Source organism: Pristiophorus japonicus, chromosome 3 (genome assembly GCF_044704955.1).
Source record: "Pristiophorus japonicus isolate sPriJap1 chromosome 3, sPriJap1.hap1, whole genome shotgun sequence".
In the NCBI taxonomy this organism is placed as follows: Eukaryota; Metazoa; Chordata; class Chondrichthyes; family Pristiophoridae; genus Pristiophorus; species Pristiophorus japonicus.
Window position 1 is genome coordinate 47987880 of NC_091979.1, and position 18245 is coordinate 48006124.

The 18245-nt window shown below is 44.5% G+C and overlaps 1 protein-coding gene across 1 annotated transcript in view; it reads right to left on the reverse strand.

The window, feature by feature from the left end:
* lypd6 (LY6/PLAUR domain containing 6) overlaps positions 1 to 17938 on the reverse strand; it is a 404421-nt gene extending 386483 nt beyond the window's left edge. The window contains exon 1 of the mRNA XM_070874415.1: positions 17851 to 17938. The gene's annotated coding sequence lies outside the window, so the exon portion shown is untranslated. The remainder of the gene's footprint in view (positions 1 to 17850) is intronic.
* Positions 17939 to 18245: the final 307 nt, after the last annotated feature.

Below are 18245 nucleotides of genomic sequence, written 5' to 3' on the forward strand. Positions count from 1 at the left end.
CAATCAAATATAAGAAACTAGGCAGTTTTTTAATGTACAGAAGAAGGTGATAGAATTGTGGTGCAACAGGCTGCAATGGTAGGTTTTTAAAAAGGACCAGATGAATTTCTATTTGGAAGGAGGTTAATTCTAGCATGAACAGCAGCTGATGGGAAGTTTGGAAGGATGTTACGACATGACCCACCCACAACTACATTAAAGTAGTCTTATATATATTGTCATCATCATCATAGGCAGTCCCTCGAAGCGAGGATGACTTGCTCCATGCCAAAAAGGGATGAGTTCACAGATGTTTCAACGAAGGACCCAATATTCCAGATCCTGAACTACATCTTGGAGGGTGGAAGATGCCTGTGCTTGGATTTTTTTAATGTGTGGTGGCTGTTGCACACCAGCCACCACACGGGCTTGACAGAGCTAGGTCTTGGTCCAGTGGCAAGGATTACCGAAGACAACTGGAGACCAGCTCTGCTGCACGGACCGAGCGTGCACACATATAGCAGTGTGGGCTGGCCCGTGCTGCCCCTGGGCCCTTGCCCCTTCTGGGCCCCAGACTCACGCCTCTCCTGGGCCCCGGTCACTTCTATTCTACAGACTCTTACGCTCCTTCTCCCCTCCTGCTGTACCTGCCCGCACTGCAATCAGCGACCTGACTTCGCAGCCGTCGCCCTCCTGCAGTGGTATGCCGCCGCACGCTGCTCTCTCTGATGGCCCCGGCCTGCTGATGGTCTTGCAGGCCGGAACCGCACCACCGCACGCTGCTCCCTCTAATGCAGCCTTTCAATCACAGTAAGTCCTCTTCAATTCATATAATGCACATCAACAAATTAAGGCAGGGGCTACATTTAGTGTACGATGACCATGCTGTGGTTTGAATACAATTGCAAAATAAAACAAGATATTATTTTGCAACAATTTGTTTGTGATTTTTTTGGGCGTATCTTAGCATTTGTGCTTCGATATCACCACAGAAGATCTATGAGCACAATAATCTCCTTCATACTGCTTCCAAAATATGTTCACATAGCAGCAAGCTGAAAAATCGGGGTAGTTTAACACCAAAACAAGTACTTATCAGTAATTACATAACAAATAATTACTAGCTGCGACTCAGTTCCAAGGGTCTCATTTAATGAAGAGGTTCTGCTGACATCACAAGCCACAAGATGGTATGATAATAGTCTTGAATTCCCTCCCTTGCATCCATCAGCTTAAATATCTCATGTTTTTTTGTTGAAAAGATTCTAATCGACTAATTGTGCATTTCTAGCACCTTCCCTCTATGCTTCACATTTCCAGGATTCAGCATTTCTTTCTTACACGGTCTTAAAACTCGTGTTTCTTGCATTTGTTGGCAGATTCCCAGCATTTCAGTGCTGTTCGCTGTGATGCTCATTTTAGTACAGCAGTGTTGTGAGGGAGTCATTTGTCACAGGTTACTGGCTAATTCTGTATACAACGGGGCAGTGTTTCCACCAGGTTGTGCTAGTACCAGCACAATTCGCTCAAAATTGGCCAAACCAGCGCAAAAACAAATTGAGGAATTTCAAGCGCACATTAGGTTCAACGCAAATTGAGTTTCCATGATCTTTTGTGCAGGTTTGAAAAAGGACATTGTGCTGGAAACCGGCTCCGCCCACAAAACTGGCCAAACCCCCGATTAAATTAATCACCATGGCGAGTTTCCGCTACTTCTGCACATTTGAAGGCCTGTGAGGAGGCTCTAAAAAGTAAGGTTTTTTTTTAGGCGCAGGGGCACTAACAGGCACCTTTTAAATATTAAAAATATTTAATTTACTGAGCAACTACTGTACCCCAAGGAAACTATTAAATGGTTCTGTATAGTTTTATTTAAAAGTCATTTTCAGTGATTTAAAAAAATCAGGTTACCCACAGGTGGTGGATTAGACAGTCTGATTAAAAATGCTGATAAACCCATTTTCAGCTGTATTAATCAAACTGCATCAGGTTACCACTCTTAAATATATCAAGGAATATTTTTGAATGCAAGAAAACAATGAACAATTACGTTCTAAAGCACTGCACGATTGCGCTGGTTCATGGAAGATTTAATGTTCAGCAATATGCAAATGAGTTTGAGCAGAAACTTCAGCAAAAAATTCTACTCGGAAAACGAGCACAATTTGCGCCCAGGTTGCTGGCTGCCCCTCAAGTGGAAACTCTACCCTCGTGTACAAAGGACCATAGAATCATAAAAATGTACACTATGGAAGGAGGCCATTTCAGACCATCGTGTCCATGCTGGCTGACAAAGAGCTATCCAGTCTAAGCTCACTTTCCAGCTCTTGGTCCGTAGCCATGTAGGTTACAGCACTTTAAGTCCATATCTAAGTACTTTTTAAATGTGATAAGGGTTTCTGCCTCTATCACCCTTTCAGGCAGTGAGTTCCACACCCCCACCACCCACTGGGTGAAAACATTTACCCTCAAATCCCCTCTAAACCCCTACCAATTACTTTAAATCTATGCCCCCTGGTTGTTGATCCCTCTGCTAAGGGAAATAGGTTCTTCCTACCCACTCTATCGAGTGGATCGGAACATTTTATACAGCTCAATAAGGTCTCCACTCAGTCTCCTCTGTTCCAAAGAAAACAAACCCAGACTATCCAATCTTCCCTCATAGCTAAAATTCTTCAGTCCAAGCAACAATCCTTGTAGATCTCCTCTGTACTCTCTCTATTGCAATCGCATCTTTCCTGTAATGTGGTGCCCAGAACTGCATGCTGTACTCTAGCTGTGACCTAACTAGTATTTTATACAGTTCAAGCATAACCTCCCTGCTCTTGTATTCTATGCATCGGCTAATAAAGGCAAGTATTCTGTATGCCTTTTTAACCACCTTATCTACCTGTCCTGCTACCTTCAGGGATCTGTGGACATACACTCCAAAGTCCCTTTGTTCTCTACACTTTTCAGTGTCCTACCATTTAATGTATATTCCCTGCCTTGATATCCCTCCCCAAATGCATTACCTCACATTTCACTGGATTGAATGCAATTTGCCACTATTCTCCCCACCTGACTAGTTCATTCATATCTTCCTGCAGTCTACAGCTTTCTTCTTCATTAGCACAACTCATTTTTGTATCATCTGCAAACTTCTTAATCATACTCCCTACATGTATACCACAAAAAGCAAGGGACCTAGTACTGAGCCCTGCGGAACCCCACTGGAAACAGCCTTCCAGTCACAAAAACACCCATCAACCATTACCCTTTGCTTCCTGCCTCTGAGCCAATTTTGGATCCAACTTGCCACTTTGCCTCGGATCCCATGGGCTTTTAACACAATCAATTCTCATTCAATATATGTTGCAGCCACAAGACAAAGAGAATATGTGACATTGTTATATTGTTAATGTATACCACGAACAACCTTGAAGGTTTTATAAAGAACAGTTCATCAGTACAGAGAGCTTTGTGATATTTTCCCCCCATCAATTCTGAAAGAGCCGTAACTCAAGACATTGCAAGTAACATCTCAGTCTTACTTACAGGTGTCTTCCCAGTTCTATCTAGCCTTAAGCTGGTTAGATGTAACCTTGAACAGACATTTTTGTGCAGAATCTGTCCTCCAAATGAATTTTTTTTCTTTACCTTCCATCAAGGTAAATAAATACAAGATAGTCACCAATAAATCAAATAGGGAATTCAGGAGGAACTTCTTTACCCAGAGAGTGGTTAGAATGTGGAACTTGCTACCACAATGAGTAGTTGAGGCGAATAGTATAGATGCATTTAAGGGAAAGCTAGATAAACACATGAGGGAGAAAAGAATAGGTTATGCTGATAGGCTTAGATGAAGAGGGGTGGGAGGAGGCTTGTGTGGAGCATAAACACACGTATGGACCAGTTGGGCCAAATAGTCTGTTTCTGTGCTGTATATTCTACGTAATTCTATGTAACTTGTCTGTCCAGAGGCAAGCGCAGGGCAAGGAATTCATCTCATAGCCTGGGTCAAAAGTCACTAAACTCACTAACTTGTGAGAAGTTTCTTCAAATGACATGCTGCTCTTGACATCAAGGCAACATTCTTCAACAACAACAACTTTTATTTATATAGCGCCTTTAATGTAATGAAATGTCCCAAGGTGCTTCACAGCAGTGTTATAAGACAAAACAGATAAATTTGACACTGAGCCATATAAGAAGGAATGACGGCAGATGATCAAAAGAGGTTGTTTTTAAGGAGCATCTTAAAGGACACGAAGGAACTCTAGCAAATTTGAGCTCAATGGTGATAATGAGGAATACCCTTCGGTGGTTAGGATCACACTGCCCATTACTCTAGGGTCATCCTGGAGACCCAAGTTTATCCAGATTTCGTTTTTCCACTACCACCTTAAAGCTCTCTCCATGCCCCTCCACCCTCACCTCCAACAGTAAGTGCGAGGAGCTCATGGACTTTTTTGTGACTAAGATTAAGACTGGCTGTTCAGCAGCTTCCCTCACTTTCCCCTTGCTCCCTCCTTCCCTAGCCTAATCCCGGGTTTCTCTCCCATCTCCCCTCATGCCCTCACCAAGTTCAATGTCAGATGGCATGGAAGCTGGAAGAGAAATTTGGTGGTTAGGATTTTAATGGGAATGGGTCTGAAGGAGCAGGGGGTGAGTCGAATTGACAAGTGGAGCTCACAGAGAGCATGGAAGGGTTGAGAGAAAACTGAAATTATTGGGGTTCAGGGCTAGGGTGGAGGTTTGACTGTTAGCAAGGAAAAGGGGGAAAAAAGCAAAGACAGATGAATGCACCATCTCTATCTCAGTGAGAAAGAAAGAAGTCAATGAGTCCCTCGCACACATTATTTGAACTACAGGGGAGTCAAGGGTTATGGAAAACAGGCAAGAAAGTGGAGTTGAGGCCAAGATCAGATCCGCCATGATCTTACTGAATGGTGGAGCAGGCTCAAAGGGCTGTACGGCTTTCTCCTGCTCTTATTTCTTATGTTCTTATGTTGCTTACAAGACACCTCCTATTCCTTGAACCCATTCCCACTAAACTGCTGACCACCCAACTTCCCTTCTTGGCCCCCATGCTAACAGACATCGTAAACAATGCCCTCTGCTCAGGTGCTAATCCCGTCCCTTTCAAATCCACAGACATCACCCCTTTCCTCAAAAGGCCCACACTCAATCTATCCACCTTTGTAAACTACTGCCCATTTCAAAACTCCCTTTCCTCTCCAAAATCCTTGAACATGTTGTCATGGCCAAAATCTGTGCCCATCTTTCTAGCAACTCCATGTTTCAACCTTTCCGATCAGCTTTCCGCCCATGCCACTGCACAAAAATAGCCCCAATCAAGATCACAAATGTCATCCGGTATACCTATGGCCATGGTGTGTTAGCAAATGGCATGTTAGCCTTTATTACAAAGGGACTGGAGTACAAGAGTAAAGCAGTCTTACTACAATTAGAAAGGGCCTTGGAGAGACCAGACCTGGAACACTGTGTACAGTTTTGGTCTCCTTACTTGAGGAAGTATATGCTTGCCTTGGAGGGAGTTCAACGAAGGTTCACTAGACTGATTCCTGCGATGAGGGGATTGTCCCATAGAGGAGAGATTGAGTAGACTAGCCTGTATTCCTTAGAGTTTAGAAGAATGAGAGGTGATCTCATAAAACATATAAAATTCTTACAGGGCTTGACAAGATATATGCTGGGAGGAGGTTTCCCCTGGCTGGGGAGTCTAGAACTAGGATTCGCAGTCTCAGAATAAGGGAACAGCTTTTTAGGACTGAGATAAGGAGAAATTTGTGCTGGGACCCCAACTATTTACAATCTATATTAACGACTTGGACGAAGGGACCAAGTGTAATATAGGCAAGTTTGCTGACGATACAAAGATGGGAGGAAAAGCAATGTGACAGGAGGACACAAAAAACCTGCAAAAGGACATAGACAGGCTAAGTGAGTGAGTGGGCAAAAATTTAGCAGATGGAGTATAATGTTGGAAAATGTGAGGTTATGTATTTTGGCAGAAAAAAAAAATCAAAGAGCAAATTATTATTTAAATGGCGAAAAATTGCAAAGTGCTGAAGTACAGCGGGACCTGGGGGTACTTGTGCATGAAACACAAAAGAATAATATGCAGGTACAGCAAGTGATCAGGAAGGCCATTGGAATCTTGGCCTTTATTGCAAAGGGGATGAAGTATAAAAGCAGGGAAGTCTTGCTACAGATTTACAGGGTATTGGTGAGGTCACAGCTGGAATACTGCGTGCAGTTTTGGTTTCCATAATCAAGAAAGGATATACTTGCTTTGGAGGCAGTTCAGAGAAGGTTCACTAGGTTGCTTCCAGAGATGAGGGGGTTGACAGATTAGGAAAGGTTGAGTAGGTTGGAATTCTACTCATTGGAATTCAGAAGAATGAGAGGTGATCTTATCGAAACGTTTAAGATTATGAGGGGGCTTGACAAGGTGGATGCAGAGAGGATGTTTCCACTGATAGGGGGGACTACAACTGGAGCCATAATCTTAGAATAAGGGGCCACCCATTTAGAACTGAGATGAGGAGGAATTTTTTCTCTCAGAGGGTTGTAAATCTGTGAAATTCGCTGCCTCAGAGAGCTGTGGAAGCTGGGACGTTGAATAAATTTAAGACAGACAGAGATAGACAGTTTCTTAACCGATAAGGGAATAAGGGGTTATGGGGAGCGGGCAGGGAAGTGGAGCTGAGTCCATGATCAGATCAGCCATGATCGTATTAAAAGGTGGAGCCGGCTCGAGGTGCCGTATGGCCTACTCCTGCTCCTATTTCTTATGTTCTTCACTCAAAGGGTTGTGAATCTTTAAATTTCTCTACCCCACAGAGCTGTGGATGCTCAGTTATTGAATTTATTCAAGAGAGAGATCGATAGATTTTTGGATTCTAAGGGAATCAAGAAATATGGGGATAGTGTGGGAAGGTGGAGTTGCCATGATCTTATTAAATGGCGGAGCGGCTCGAATGGTTGAATGGCCTACTCCTGCTCCTATTTCATATGTTTTTATATTCTTATGGTGCTTTCCCTCCTCATACTCCTCAATCTCTCCATAGCCTTTGGCACACTATTCACCTTCAATGCATCTCCTCCATTGTCCATTACGGTAGGATTTCTCTTGTTCAGTTACATTCTTACATGGTATGACCAGAGTATATCCAGCAATGGTTTTGGTTCCTGCCCCACACCACTACCTCCGGAGTCCCCCAAGAATCTAACCATGGGCCCCTCCTCTTCCTCATTTACATGCTGCCCCTTGGTGGCATCATCTGCATGGGATCAGTTTCCACATGCATGTTGACAACACCCAGCTCTCTCTTTCTCTACGCCACCTTTACTACCTCTGTAATGCCAGACAGCTTATTCAACATCCAGACCTGAGCAGCTTTTTCCTCCAGCTTAAACTGGGGAAACTAAAACCATCAATTTCAATCCACTCCCATTGTCTCAGACTGATTCCATACCCCAGGACCAACAGTTCAAATTTAACATTCTCATCTGATCTCAGTACACCAATGGCTCATATTTTAATTTCTCATCCTCTTGTTTAATTCCCTTTGAGGACCTCTCCCTATCTCTGTAACCTCCTACAGTCTACAAATTCCTTCCTCGAACACTCTGTTCCTCTGACTCTGGCAGCACCATTGGCAGCCGTGACTTCAGCCATCTAGGCCCCACACTCTGGAATTTCTTCCATAAACCCCCCTGGTTCTTTACGCCGTCTCCTCCTTTAACAGCCTCCTTCCAACCTACCTCTTTGACCAAGCTTTTTGGTTAACCTGCCAATATCTTTCCTGGTTTGGTATCTAGTTTTGTCTGATTAGGTCTCTGTGAAGAAGGCATTTTCTACATTAAAGTTGTTATATAAATACATTGTTATTGCTGCTGTTGTTAACACACAAGAAAAGAAAGACTTGCATTTATATATCGTCTTTTACAATCACCGGACGTCTCAAAGCGCTTTAAAGCCAATGCAGTAATTTTGGACTGTAGTCACTGTTGTAATGTGGGAAATGCGGCAGCCAATTTGCGCACAGCCAGCTCCCACAAACAGAAATGCGAAAATGACCAGATAATCTGTTTTTGTTATGTTGATTGAGGAATAAATATTGGCCAGGATAACGGGGATAGCTGCCCTGCTCTCCTTCGAAATAGTGCCATGGGATATTTTACATTCACCTGAGATCATCATCATAGGCAGTCCCTCGGAATCAAGGAAGACTTGCTTCCACTCTTAAAATGAGTCCTTAGGTGGCTGAACAGTCCAATACGAGAACCAGTCCCTGTCACAGGTGGGACAGATAGTCGTTGAGGGAAAGGTTTGTCGCACGCACTTTCTGCTGCCTGCGCTTGATTTCTGCATGCTTTCGGCGATTAGACTCGAGGTGCTCAGCGCGCTCCCGGATGCACTTCCTCCACTTAGGGCGGTCTTTGGCCAGGGACTCCCAGGTGTCAGTGGGGATGTTGCACTTTTTCAGGGAAGCTTTGAGGGTGTCCTTGTAGCGTTTCCGCTGCCCACCTTTGGCTCATTTGCCGTGAAGGAATTTCGAGTAGAGTGCTTGCTTTGGGAGTCTTGTGCCTGGCATGCGAACTATGTGGCCTGCCCAGTGGATCTGATCAAGTGTGGTCAGTGCTTCAATGCTGGGGATGTTGGCCTAGTCGAGGACGCTAACGTTGGTGCATTGGTCCTCCCAGGTGATTTGTAGGATCTTGCAGAGGGATCATTGGTTGAATTTCTCCAGCGACTTAAGGGGTCTACAGTACATGATCCATGTCTCTGAGCCATACAGGAGGGCCTCACAGTCAACAAGCTCCCCGCTGGAGTGGAAGGAACTAAACTACAGAACCAGTGGGAACCTGTTCAACCTTCGCTGTGTCCAGGCCAGGTCTAAGACCACCCCAACCTCTCATCAAGCTACAGTATGTGGACAACGTCTGCGTCTACAGAGGCTGAACTCCAGGACATAGTCGACATATTTACTGAGGCGTACGAAAGCAGGGATCTTACGTTAAACATCTGTAAGACAAAGGTCCACCACCAGCCTGTCCTCAACGCACAACACTGCCCCCCTTGGTTTAACGTCACATCCTAAAGACGGTACCTCCGACAGTGCAACACTCCCTCAGCACTGCACTGGAGCATCAACATAGATTTATGTGCTCAAGTCTCTGGAGTAGGATTTCAACCCACAACCTTCTGACTCAGGTAAGTGTGCCACCCACTGAGCCACAGCTGACACTACAAGAAAGAACACAAGGAAGAAAAATGAAAGACAGACAGCAGGCAGAAAGACAGAAAAGAAATACTTATACATATATGTCTCATCCAAAAGAGATGAAAATGTGCATGGTTTGGTTGCTGGAGACCAATCTTTGCAGCCCCAGGGTGTTGTTGCAGGAGCTCTTCAGGCCCAGCATTGTTTGCTGCTTCATCTAGCATAAGGTCAGGAGTGGGGCTGTTCACTGACAATCCTAATTCTGCTGTGTTCAGCTCCATTCACAACTCCTCCGATAATGGAAGCAGCCTATAGCAGCTGCCCCATTTTAGGATGTGTTGACAATTTTTCCACAGTAAGGAGATGGGAGAAAAAAAGTTGCATTTTAAACAAAAGTGTATTTGCCCAAGTTTTTAAAAAAGCACCGAGATAGAGATGAAAGATGTTTAAAATGCAAATGAGCTAGACTTTGAAGTTGTTTCCCCACAGACTATGAACAATAAGCAATTCATTCGTCTGTCTTGGTAATTGATAAACACTTCACACCCATTGTGGTGAGAGCTCCCTGGTCTCAGGCGTTTGGTAGGAGTTGTCTGGTGTCCGCCCTCCTCTCGGGTTGTGGACACAGGGAAATAAAAACAGAGAGAGATGCAGTCAGTCACTCAGATTTCGAAGCAGAAAGCTGCAAGGACAAGTTTTAGCCAGACTCAAGGATACAGGATACTAATTATTGGTTATGTTGTTCAAATCATGCAAGGTGACTCACTGAGGTCATAAAATGGAGCATGTTCATTACTTTATATTACATGGAGAAAAGTGGTTCTGATTAAATTAAGTAAATTCGATAATAAACACAGAGAAACAATTACTTGTTGTGTAACAAAGCAGCGGAATGATTCATATCAGACAGTGTCTTCCAAAAGATTGGAGGCACATGTGTGAAAAACATGAATATCCAATTCAGATCACAAGGGGGTACAGTTGTTGTATGCTTGGATTATGCTATTGCATAGATAAATATCATCATCATCATAGGCAGTCCCTCAGAATTGAGAAAGACTTGCTTCCACTCCTAAAGTGAGTTCTTTGGTGGTTGAACAGTCCAATACGAGAGTCACAGACTGTGTCACAGGTGGGACAGATAGTCGTTGAGGGAAGGGGTGGAGCAGCATAGGCATATCCGACACACAAGACACTTAGGGGCCGAAATTGCCCCCCGACTTAAAAGTGGCGCACCTGTTTTTTTTCTTTTTACTCTGTGGTGGCTGTGGGGCGGAAGAGGCACATCGCGCTGACGCTACCAAGAGGAGGTACCGGGGCTGCCTGTTGGTGGCCGGGCCGAATCCATGGGCGCCACTGGCGGGCCAACCTTGGAGTCCGCCGACAATGAAAATAAAATGCCGGTTGCGGCAGAGTGCCCTCCCCTTTAAGGACGGACACGTCGCCCAGGCACCTTCCCACAGGGGAAAGCTGTCGGGGGCACAGAGTGGCGGCTGCACCGCTCCCGGGACATGCCCGATGGAGCAGCTACATGGTTGGTGCGGTGACAATCACCGCAGGCAAAAACATGGAGGGCAATTTCATCAATGTCGGTGACTCCACGCTGACTAGGTGGTGAGTCCTTACCAACCCTTGGCCATCTCTTTCAAGCAGTCACAGCTCTTATAGAAAGGGGCAATTTCAGTCCCTCAGACTGGAGCGACTAGCACAGATGTACTCAAGAGAATAGTTAAGCCAAGGACCGTAAATTTGTAACGCCAGGACTTGGATAACATTCAGGCTTGGGTTGACAAGTGGGAGCCAACATTTACGCCACATAAATGCTAAACAACGACCGTCTCCAACAAGGGAAAGCCGAACCACCTCCCACAATGACAACATCATTGCTGAGCTCTCTACCATCTTGGGGATCACCACAGCCCAAAAGCTTAACTGGACCAACCATATCAACACCATGGCTACAAAAATTACAAAGTGCTGTAATACAGAGGGACCTGGGGGTCCTTGTGCATGAAACACAAAATGTTAGTATGCAGGTTCAGCAAGTAATCAGGAAGGCACATGGAATGTTGGCCTTTATTGCAAGGGGGTTAGAGTATAAAAGCAGAGCAGTCCTGCTACAAATGTACAGGGTATTAGTGAGGCTAGACCTGGAATATTGTGTACAGTTTTGGCCTCCGTATTTAAGGAAGGATCACCATCATCGTCATCATCATAGGCCGTCCCTCGGAATTGAGGAAGATTTGTTTCCACTCTCAACAGGAGTTCTTAGGTGGCTGAACAGTCCAATACGAGAACCACAGTCTCGGTCACAGGGGGGACCGATAGTCATTGAGGGAAGGGGTGGGTGGGATTGGTTTGCCGCACGCTCTTTCCGCTGTCTGCGCTTGATTTCTGTTTGCTCTCAGCGCAGAGACTCAAGAAGCATATACTTGCATTGGAGGCTGTTCAGAGAAGGTTCACTGGGTTGATTCCAGAGATGAGGGGGTTGACTTATGAAAATAGGTTGAGTAGGTTGGGCCTCTACTCATTGGAGTTCAGAAGAATGAGAGGTGATCTTATCGAAACTTATAAGATAATGAGGGGGGCTCGACAAGGTGGATGCAGAGAGGATATTTCCATTCAAAGGGGAAACTAAAACTAGGGGACATAACCTTAGAATAAGGGGTTGCCCATTTAAAATTGAGAAATTTGTTCTCTCAGATGGTTGTAAATCTATGAAATTCTCTGCCCCAGAGAGCTGTGAAGGCTGGGTCATTGAATATGTTTAAGGCGGAGATAGACAGAATTTTGAGCGATAAGGGAATAAAGGGTTATGGGGAGCCGCTAGAGAAATGGAGCTGAGTCCATGATCAGATCAGCCATGATCTTACTGAATGGCAGAGCAGGCTCGAGGGGCCAAATGGCCTACTCCTGCTCCTATTTCTTATGTTCTTACAAGAGCAGGGCAGAGCTTGGGTACTCTGCAATGAGTGGCTCACCTCCTGAGCCCTCAGAGCATTTCCACCATCTACAAGTCTCAAGTCAAGAGAGTGTGATGGAATAGTCACCACTCTCCTGCCAGTGGATTCAATATCCTTCTTCTTAACCACTAGAGCATTGTGGCCACAGTATGCACTATCTACAGGATGTACTGCAGCAACTCACCCAGATTGCTTTGACAGAGCACTTCCTAGCCTCTACTACCAAAAAGGACAAGAGCAACAATATCATAGGAGCACCATCATCACAAGTCCCACAGCATCGTGACTTGGACAAATATCAATGTTTCTTCCTCAATGCAGGGAAAAATCCTGAGATTTCCCACCTAATACCATCGCCACAAGGACAACAGTGCTTCAGAAAGGCCCATTGTTGCCTACTCACATCGGCAACTCAGGATGAAAAATAAATTCAGCCTTGAAGTTTTGGCCTCATCCAATAAACAAATTGGCAGGAGTGCCAATTACCTGAACTGCTTTGTCTGGATGGTGTTGAACTACTTGACAGTTGTTGCTACTACATTCATCCAGGTGAGTGGTGACTAGTCAGCACTGAAATGTTTAAAACAAAAATGCATAGAACAAAGAAATGCCACGAAGCTCATCAAGTCCATCCCTCTCTTTGGGCTCAAAATGGCGGGGCTCAAAATGGCCCATGCCAATTTTTGGCGCACTCACCCGAGTTGCGCAGCTTTTCTACGTTTCCAAGCGTGCCGATAAAAGACGTCCTGACTTTGGCCGCCGTCAGGCCTCTCCCAGGTCATCGTGCAGCGTGGCCAGTCGAGTCGGGGGCGGAGCCAGTGTCCCGCACTGAAAACAGTGCCCGGACGTCTGCACATGCGCATTGCAGTGTGCGCGCATGCGCAGTAGCTCCTCGCCCCCAGCATCTCTGTGTGCGTCCCACCCCTATCCCAGGCTGCGTGGCCAAATATTAAACCGACCCAACTCTCCTGCTTCGTCACGGGCTTTTACCCTCATGATATCGAAGTCACCCTCCTGAGAAATCGGAAGCCGATCACCGACACGGAATCCAGTGGCATCCTGCCCAACCACGACGGAACCTACCAGCTGACGAGATGGGCTAAGATCGGTGGCTGGGAGCCACCTATTTCTGTCAGTATGAGCAGAGTGACAACACAGGAGTGAAGAACCGAGACTGGGACGGGACATTCCGAGTGACTCCAGGATCTCTAAAGGGAACAAATCTCAGTTTGATCGTTGGAATTGTGATTGCTGCCATCACCTGATTGCTCTGGTCATCGGTGGCATTATGTGGAAGAAGAGAGGAGGAGAGAAGAAATCTGGTTACAGCCCAGCAAACCCTGCTGAAAAAGGAGAATCATCCTCAAACTCATCAGCCGAGGCCTGAGGCTGGTCCCGAAGTGAAGGTCCTTGGGACTGGAATCTGGACTTGCTGCGTCGCTGGGAGGATTCATTCAGAAGCAATCCCCATTCTGGATCTTCATTTGGTTTGATTGATTGTCACTGGCTGCTTTTAGTGTTTATAGTAATCTGTAATGTTCCTGGGCTGAAGATGAAGGTAGGGTAGGACTTGCATCTATTTTTTATTAGGATATTTTGAAAAAAAATTATGTAAATATGTTTTGTCTCTTTACTTCTTTTATTTTTGTAGTTTAAGCTTCCATGAATGCTTCTGTTGTATAGTAAATTAACTTTGTGAAGTTTGTCATATGATGTCCTGTATAACTGTTTGATCCTATTCACATTCTTTAGTCAAGTCATTAAGTTTTGCTGGCCTCCGATGTACCTACCTGCGCTGATTTCTTAACTCTCCCCACCGGTTTTCACAAGCGGCCACATACGCTGGCCTAAGTTAGTTTGGCGTAACTATTAGCTGGCCAAAGTGGCTAAATGGCCAAAACAGGCGTAGGTAGCTGGTAAAGCCCCCTTTTGAAAAAAAAATGAAACTAAAAAAATCCTAACTAACTCACTTACACTGACGCAAATTGAATGTGCAAAATGTAGATTTTTAAAATACTCCAGAAAAATCAAGTTGCTCCAAAAAAAAAATCCTGGGCAATTTTGAGCCCATAGTAACTGACATGAATGGGACAGCAGGCATTTGCTCACTACCACAGCTGCTATTGTGAGGTTGCAAATAGTTATGATTATGAAATGCTCTGTTTATTTTGTACTGTCAGGTGTGTTTGGAGGAAGATAAATGACTGAATTCATTACACACATTTAACACTTCAATCATGCTGGCTTATAGTCGTGTGCAGCCACAGGAAATCTGTATTCTCAAACTGTCCATCCATTTATTGGCTTTATCTAGTAATCGCAAAAAGGAATTGCTCATTATTTGCAGTTATTAACACTGCACACAATACCAAAAATTTCAGAAAGAATCTTTGCTATTCTCACTTAATTTGAGCTTTCCCTTACTGAAGGTCATTAAATCTTTGCAAAATCGGGATGATGCGGGCCGGGTATCCTCTGTGTGATTAAAGCTTGAATTGTTCATCATACACTTACTTGGTGCAGGTAGTGGGACCAGTTTGGCTTTGGATTCTTTCAAAATGGAAGCCACGTGGATGTACCTCAATGGCAAGGTCAGGAATATTATGACCTGCAGCACAACACTCTGTGGCGCACCGTGCTGGAGTAGCGATATGTTGCGAAACCCACTCTGCTTTTTTAAAATTATGTTGAACTCATAAATAATTAATAACAGCCAGCAAAAACACAAATCCAATCTGTGTGTGGAATAAATTCATCAGATCTGTGTGAATCACATCAAATAAATCAGTTGTGACTGCTCACCCCATTAGTTATGCAGCCTGACACCACTCGGTGGATTGTTTTCCATAAATTACCATCGCCCAAAGCCTTTCCGTTTTATTATGGTGTATGGAATTTTTGTGCGCCACACTAAATTACTTTTCATTAGTACACTTATTCATTGAATGCAGTGATCTAACTGGGCACGAATGGTAAGGCTCATCCGCATGTAATGACCATTTCAGTTTTTTTTGGTAACATTATCTTTCTTCAACGGCAACTTTAATGTACATTTAAGGCAAGTTCCTTCGTCACTCAATGGAACAGAATATTCTGTTTTGTTCGAAAATGACAATTTTTAACTATGGCGCATTAGCTAATGGTAATAATGTTCGCTAGGAGTTACATTCTGGCTTAAATTATAAATTGTCAGGAAGCAACAATTCTCCTGTTTCTCTCTCTCCCCCCCAATAGGTTATTGGAATAACTGCGGATTGACAAAGTGCATTTGCTTTGTTTACAATTGATATTGAAAGACTTACATTTCTGTAGCGCCTTTCACGACCACTGTACGTCCCAAAGCGCTTTAAAGCCAATTAAGTACTTTTGAAGTGTAGTCACTGTTGCAATGTGGAAAATGTGGCAGCTTATTTGCATACAGCAAGCTCCCACAAACAGCAATGCGATAATGACCATATAAACTGTTTTTGTTATGTGTGTTGATTGAGGGATAAATATTGGCCAGGACCCCGGGGATAACTGCCCTGCTCTTCTTCCAAATAGCATCATGGGATCTTTAACATCCACCTGAGTGAACAGACGGGACCTCGGTTTAATGTCTCTTCCAAAAGGCAATGCAGCACTCCCTCAGCACTGCACATTCCAGATTTATGTGCTCTGGAATGGGACGTGAACCTACAACCTCCTGACCCAGAGGTGAGTATGCTACCCACTGAGCCACAGCTGTCACTTTTATCCACAACCCAGTGTGAAACTAAGCCATACAGAAAATGCAAGTGTACAGATTCTGGGGGAGAACAGCGTAGGACTTGGCTGTGACACTTCCACAGATGATTAGCTTGCCAACTCTAAGGGGAAATTTTACAATCCATGCTTGTCCAGCATTCACCCACAACCAATTGTCAGAAAATCATGAGCTGTGTGTGCCTGAATTTCCAATATGTACTACCCAGAGAGCAAGGTTTCCCACTGGGAGCTGGAACTCAAGATTGCCTCGTTAACTACCGAGACTCACACATAAAGAATGGAACTTAGATAAAGTACCAGAAGGTAGCTGGCACTAAAGGAGGTACATCCCAAGAGTCAGACAACAACAACTTGTATTTATATAGTGCCGTTAACATAGTAAAATGTCCCAAGGCACTTCACAAGTGTGTTATGAAACAAAATTTGACACCGAGCTACATAAGGAAAAATTAGGGCAGATGCTTGGTCAAAGAAGGCGGCTTTAAGGAGAGTCTTAAAAGGAAGAGAAGTAGAGAGGCGGAGAGGTTTAGGGAGGGAATTGCAGAGTTTGGGGCCAAGGCAGCTGAAGGCACGGTCACCGATGGTTGAGTGATTAAAATCAGGGATACTCAAGAGGCCAGAATTAGAGGAGTGCAGATATCCCGGGGGGTCGGACGGGGTGGATGTGGTGCTGGAGAAAATTACAGAGATAGGAAGGGGAGAGGCCATGGAGGGATTTGAAAACATGGATGAGAATTTTAAAATTGAGGCGTTACCTAACCAGGAGCCAATGTAGATCAGCGAGCAACAGGGGTAGAGAGGAGAAAGCTGCAGGGTGGGGGGAGGAAAGAGTGGGAATCACATTGTCATTATACTAATAAACTTCTTTCCATCTAAACTATACAGCCATGCCTGCATACTAATCACCTCCTGCCCTAACCAACATTTCAGCATTGACCAACACAACCAAAAAGATGGATTAAATGGACATTCACCTCATCGCCAATTGTGGGGGTCTTGCAGTATGCCTGTTGCAACAGACATTTTAACATATAGCAAGACCCCCCCCCCCCCCATGACACATAACAATCGATGCATTTAATTCATTCTTCCGCCACTTTGAAACATTTCAGTGAGATAGGATCAGGTGTTATATAACTGCAAGTCCTTTTTCAACTTAAGATATCTGTCTTTACAAACCCAATACATAATCCTGTGTGAAGAAATATCGAGAATTTGGCTGCATTTCCAGTCAGTAAATAAATACATATTAAGGGGTACTGTTTGTGCAACAACTCACAAGACTTTGTGGACAGAATCCTTACACACTCAGTCACAATCCCTTACATCCACCCGCTAACACAATGGCTCCTGTCAATTGCCAACTCAGGTTACCCATTTATTTATAATCCAGTTAAATGCACCGATGGAACAAAACTAAACTTGGGAGGTAAAGTTTCTGTAAAGAAGCTCCTTTCCTTTTTAAAGCCCACTATGGCGCTCTCTGAGGTGTCTGAACACCAAAGCTTTTCCTATTTAACAGCAACAACAAAAAGCCGCCCCGATTATGGAGAGGAGAAGCGGTTTCCAGCGGCCCGGGGGAGAAGCCGAGGGAAGCGAATGGTTTATCCCCCAGCCCCCGGAGCTGACCGCGTCCATCAGCCGCCCTGGGTCGGTGCAAACTCCACATCAAATTCCTGCTTTCATTCCAAGAGTCGCCGCTCCTCCAAAACAGCCCGCATGTACATTACACTTGTTGCTTTCCCCGAGAAGGAATCGTGAATTTCATTTTGTTTTTGTCAATTTCAATCACAACATATCGAAAACAAAAGCTTCAGCTCATCACCGCACCATGGGACAGTACGTCAACGCAAACACAAAGTGGACAGCAATTTACACACCACAACATTTTTATTTTAGAAAACGAAAGGGTTTTCTCTCTTTACCTGTCCGCTGGGTGGTAGGAGGGTCAGACACAAACAAACTTGAGATGATGCTATCTGGTTGAAAGGACAGCAGTGAATGGGCTCCCTGTTCTACACATTGGCTCCAAACAAACCAGGTATCTGATCCAGATCCCTCCACCCCTTTGGGGCGGGGTTAACTCGCATTACATCATCTAATACTGGCTATCCGGGGTGAAGTGTGACAGGTAAATATCATTATCAGTCTTCAACTTTATGCTGGAAATTTGAGATTCCAGTAAATTTCAGTAAGTATGAAATATTACCCCACCTATTAGACTCGACCGCACAACATGTTTTTTGTTCTATTTTAGGCACCACTTGGCTGTGCGGGAGCACTCAGCTCTGAGTGAGGATGTCGTGGGTTCAAAGTCCAG